Below are 5,862 nucleotides of genomic sequence, written 5' to 3'. Positions count from 1 at the left end.
TAGTATTTTGTTACCTTACATGCACAGATCTAGAGACACCTTGGGTATATTTTCTTGAAGGATTGTGCAAGAGTCAGAATCAAACTTTTTAAATCATTTATTTGACAATCCATCTAGTCCCGAAGAAATAAGTGAACACAAAGATCAACCCACTAGAACTCTTCAAGATTACCTCCACCTTACACACACAACCACACCATCATACATCATGTTTCCAGCCAACACGCGTCAACTTGATTTTAAAACAGGGATTATACATTTACTCCTTACTTTTCATGGCTTGGAAAATGAAAATCCATATGTGCACATTAGGGAGTTTGAGGAAGTAGTTGCGACTTTTCATAGTCAAAATGCAACTGATGACATTGTGAGACTTAAGTCTTTCTTTTCTCTTTGAAGGATAGAGCTAAGAGTTAGCTATACTCCCTGAGACCACGATCTATTGGGTCATGGAATGAGATGACTCAGGTCTTCTTTAATAAATATTTTTCCCAACATAAGACTAACACTTTAAAAAAGGTAAATCTCCACCTTTGCACAAAAGGACAGTGATACTTTGTATCAGTCTTGGGAGAGATTTAAGGAGTTGTTGAGTATACGTCCTCACACTTGGGACAGTGATACCTCAATGAGTTTACTGAAAAAGCTCACACTTGGACCTAGTGCTACTAAGAGCACAAATAGGTCACGACCTGCAAGAAATCTCGAGGAAGATGATAAGTTAAAGGCTGAGGTTGAGATGCTCACTAGTGAGTTAGAGGTGTTAAAGATTAAGGACTTAAAGCCAACACGCGTGGTTAATCATGTAGAGTCTTTTAGACCATGTTTTGTGTGTAGTGTGGTAGATCACCTAACTCAAGAGTGCCCCACATTTGCTTAAATGAGAGGAATATATGAAGAACAATGTAATGCCTTAGGTATGTACATGAAGCCTTTTACACATTCTCCTGATACCTATAATCCGAGGTGGTGCAATCACCCAAATTTTAGCTGAAAGTTTGAAAACAAGCAACCTACACAGCCACCTAGAGCTTACCATGCACCGTATCATGCATATTCTTCTTCTAGAAACCCCTTAAAAAATACTTTACATGCTTTTATTGAAGCACATGGTAAAATTAATCAAAAGTTTGAATCTTTGATTATGCAGGTTATTGAAAAAAATAATGAGATTAAAAGCCATGTATCCAAGTTGATGAGCTATTTGAGTGTGAATGAGTGTGACAAGTTCTCTTCTCAAGCTCAATCCACACCCCAAGGTTAATATATTGCTCAAGAAAATTTGAAGGAGGTTAATGCCATTATGACACGAAGTGGTAAGTTCTTACACGTTCCAACAACTGACAAACCAGAGAATGTTGAAGAGGAACAAAGCAATGATAGTACTGAGTTGCCTAAGGAAACCGAGGTAATCAAGAGCCCAGTTAAGGTACCATTTCCTCAAGTTTTAAAATCTAGTATGCAAACTTTGGATTCTAGCAATAAAATCTTGGAGAACCTCAGGCAGGAAAAGATCAATCTTCCTCTTTTGTATGTTATTAAACAAGTTCTTATTTATGTAAAAATTCTCAATGATTTGTGTACAGTTAAGAGGAATCACCATGTTAAGAAGACAACATTCTTGACAGAGCAAGTTAGTTCTCTAATTGAGTAACGAATTCCTCCAAAGTACAAGGATCCTAATTGTCCAACCATTGCATGTAATATTAAGAATCATGAGTTTGGACAAGCGTTGCTAGATATAGGAGCTAGTGTAAATTTGATACCTTATTACATTTATTTGCAGCTCGGTTTGGGTGAAATTAAGCCTATTTCTGTTGTACCTCAATTGGCTGATCGTTCAATTAAGAAACCGAGAGAGATAGTTGAGGATGTTTTGATCCAAATTGACAAATTTTACTACCCTGTTGATTTTTTAATTTTGGATACTCAGTCGGTTGTTTAGTCTGACTCTAAGATTCCTCTTTTATTAGGTAGACATTTTCTTGCTATGGCTAATGCACTTATAAACTGCAGGAATGAGTTGATGAAACTATCTTTTTTAAACATGACCATGGAGGTAAACATATTTCACATCAGTAAGCAGCCCAGGGAGGATGATGGCTGCGAACAAACATACATGATTGACGCACTAATAGACAAGGGAGTTCACACAACTCATGATTAAGATCCCCTCGAATATCTCTTTATTAATTCTGAGTTTGATACTATTAGTGATTCATCTGATGTTGATATTTGTGCTATTTTTTTATGAAACTCAGGATTATGGAGCACAGGCTTGGCAACCGAAATTTGAGGAGTTGCCTAAGAAAAGTGAAAAACAAATTCCTTCAAGTGTGTAGAGTCCCAAATTAGAATTGAAATCGCCGCCCTCAGGTTTAAAGTATGCATTTCTCGGCCTAGGTGACACTTCTCATGTTAATATTTTTTCGAGATTGAATACAGGTAAGGTTAGAAAATTTCAATTGATCGAGTTAGAGGAATTAAGAAATTATGCTTATGAGAACTCTAAAATCTATAAGGCTAAAACGAAAGCGTTTAATGATAAAAATATCAGTAGGAAGACGTTTAAGCCTAATGACCTTGTATACTCATATGATTCTATACTTCACAAGCACTCAGGAAAACTTCGGTCTAGGTGGACCAGCCCCTTTTTAGTGAAGCATGTTTTTGAAAACAGGACGGTAGAAATAGAGGACCCTAGGGATAGCCGGGTCTTTAAAGTAAATGGTCAATGCCTTAAAGTATTAATTGATAGGCAAGTTCCGGAAGTGGAAAACATTTCACTTGTGGATCCGATCTATCAATCTTGACCACATCACGCAAGTATTATCAATCTTGACCACATCACGCAAGTATGTTTTTCTTTATTGGTTTTGTTTGTTTTGTTTTGTTTTCTTTCTTTTCCTTTTTGTTTGCTGTTGTTTTCTTTATTTTTATTTCAGGTTAGTTTCATTTTGTCATTTCAGGTTGTCATATTCGGTGCTTACCGAGCTACCCACATCACTCATCAAGTGTATTCTGCCATTTTTAGTTACTCCCCATTCAAATTTGATTCTTAAACATTGAGGATAATGTTTCATTTAAGTTGGGGGGTGGTGGTGCAAATTCAGTATTTGAAATGCTTGTTGGAACTCTGTGGCATATTTTCATGAGTCAAATATTTTTAAATTTGCATCACACATGCATCATTTTCACATGTGTACTCATTCTCATTTATAACCATCTTCGAATTCACCAAGCTCACTATAATCATTTTTTGTTGAAGCATTCACAGAACCCCTAATGCACTCATCCAAGTTTTATGATAAGATGGTGGTTTGACACATGTAGCTAGATGACTCTTTTACTTAAGTATATATGATAGTTTTGGAGAGGATTGAGAGCCTATAAATGCAGTAAATTATGATAAGCATTCATTGATCTGTTGAATTGGGTACTTCTTTTAAGAATATCATTACATGGTTTGTGGTAAGATGGTAGATATGTTTGGGATATGATGAATGTCAACTTAGGATCAACATTTGAGCCTTTCAAGCTAACCATTTCTATCATAGACCCCTTGTAGCCAACTTTAAGCCAATAAACACATGTAACCTTTTCTTTTCATATGCCCATATCATCTATGCCTCTCAACATTGGAGTATAGCCTATACACTGATTTTTCTACCCTTTTTACTTCCAAGTGTATACTATGTGTGGAATTTGCATTTTCTTTCTTTTGCGTTGAGTTCTTTGATTTAAAAAAAAAAAAAAAATTCAAGATTGGGTAGAAATGGCAAGAATACCAAAGTAGCGTGTGTTTGTTCATCAAATTGTTGAAAAAAAAAACAAAAAGGAAAAAGAAGGAAAATCATTATTATTCGATGATCTGAAAAGATGAAAAGTACATCAAGTGAGAAGTATGGTCTATTGAGATATTTAATAAGATTCCCTTTTTATGTATTTGTAAGTTTCTGAATCATTTCCATTTTTTTTTATATTGCCCCAAACCCAAGCCACGTTACAACCTTTTATGTTGACTGTTCTGATCCTAAGTAAGCTTTTGGAAAGAGTCGTGGAAGTCTCATTTGTTAGTGTTCCAATCATAAGATCAATGTTTATTTGTTGCTTGTACATAATTGCCTAATTCCCCATGAGAGTGTGTGTACACCCATTTTCAACTCTATAGAGAGAATCCTCAGACGAAACACTTTTATACTCGTGAGTTATGGAGTTGAACATTTCGTTGGAGATGTTCTTGATGTTGGATGTGTCAGGACTTCTGGTTAGATGGATATAGTTTCGAACACACACACACTTTGTGGATTGCTATAGGTGGATTTCTTGTGATAGGGTTATTGAATACCTAAAATTACTTTGATATGTGAATATAGAAAGTGTGGCTTGGTGGCCTTTGTGTGTGATTTTCATTGGTTTCTTTCGTTGTTTTGGCATTAAATTGATAAGGACTAGCAATAAGCAAGTGGGGGGGAGGGGGGTGTGATGAGTGTACGAAAGTGTACTATAAATACCCTATTATTGGACTAAAATGCTAAAACATGAATAGAAATCATAGGAATTAATGTGTATTCTTAAATTAAGTTTCAATTTACTTTGGGATACTCCTGAACAGATTTTTATGTTTAATTTCAGAGTCTATAAAAGAGCAAGTCAAAACCTAGTCAAATTCAAATGACTTTTAAGAGAGCAAGACATTGGAACAAAATAAGAACTTTCAATGAGTGTAGGACTCTTAAATAAGGATAATGATGGGATTTGAGAGTAATTCGGATTAAAAGAAAAAGTCAGTCCGAAATTCGCTAGATGACAGTCTGTACATATTTTAGTATTTTGACCGTAACATTCAATTCAAATATCAGATTGATACGATTCTTGATTCTTTGAAAATCTATCTTAAAGGGCTAAAACTTTATCTCTATTAAGGATTTCTAAATTCGAGCTCCTGAAGTACGTACGTGGCTGCCAATATGAGTCCTAAAATTTTGACCATTTTTTATGCGGGAATATGAAGACATTAGAGTTTCTTTCCTACCCTATATAAATATATCATTAGCACGAAATGGAAATGGGAGGAGGCATAGATCTAGAGAAGATAAAAATACTATTTTTATTCTTAGTTCTTCCATGGAGAACTAAATCTTGGGTAAAACCTAGGGTGAAAATTGATTGGTGAAAATATTTTGACTTTATTTCAATTCATATGTTAAGCTTTATTATTTAAGATTCTAGGATTCAATTCTCCACTTGTTTTGGATATTATAATTTTGAGGCAATTATATTAAATCTTGTTATGGTTTGATTTTGTTGAGTTATAGGATTATGAATATATGATTGTGACTTAAATAAACTTTTCATACCATTGATGTGATCTTCTGCTGCACTATTGTTTATGAATATAGGGTTGTCTTTAGATCTGATATTCATTTTTATATATAAAAACTGTGGTTTGTAAATGGGAAATAGATTCTAGAATTAAATTTGTGAAAGTATATAAATATAATGTCATATCTTACAATTAGGAATTTGGTGCTATAATTCTTAATTGTGTATATTGTTTGGATTGAAAAAGTCAGAGTATTAGATCTGGTTGATGGAAGCCCAAAACTTTACTTGCATTCTTATCCGTGCCCTAATCTCATTTTAATTACGTGCTTTTGGTAGAATTTTTAGATTCTTGTCATATTATAATTTGATCTTTTCTTTCAAGTTTGAGACTTGTTGTGTTCCTTCCGACTCCCTGTGGATTGACACCCTGAACTACTACAACACCGCATACTAGTTTGGGCATAATCACCTTTCCAGAACTACAAACATGCAGGTGGTCCAATATTACACAAGACAAGGTAAAGCAGCCTTCAT

Source organism: Juglans regia, chromosome 15 (genome assembly GCF_001411555.2).
Source record: "Juglans regia cultivar Chandler chromosome 15, Walnut 2.0, whole genome shotgun sequence".
In the NCBI taxonomy this organism is placed as follows: Eukaryota; Viridiplantae; Streptophyta; class Magnoliopsida; order Fagales; family Juglandaceae; genus Juglans; species Juglans regia.
Note: the sequence above shows the minus strand (reverse complement) of the source record.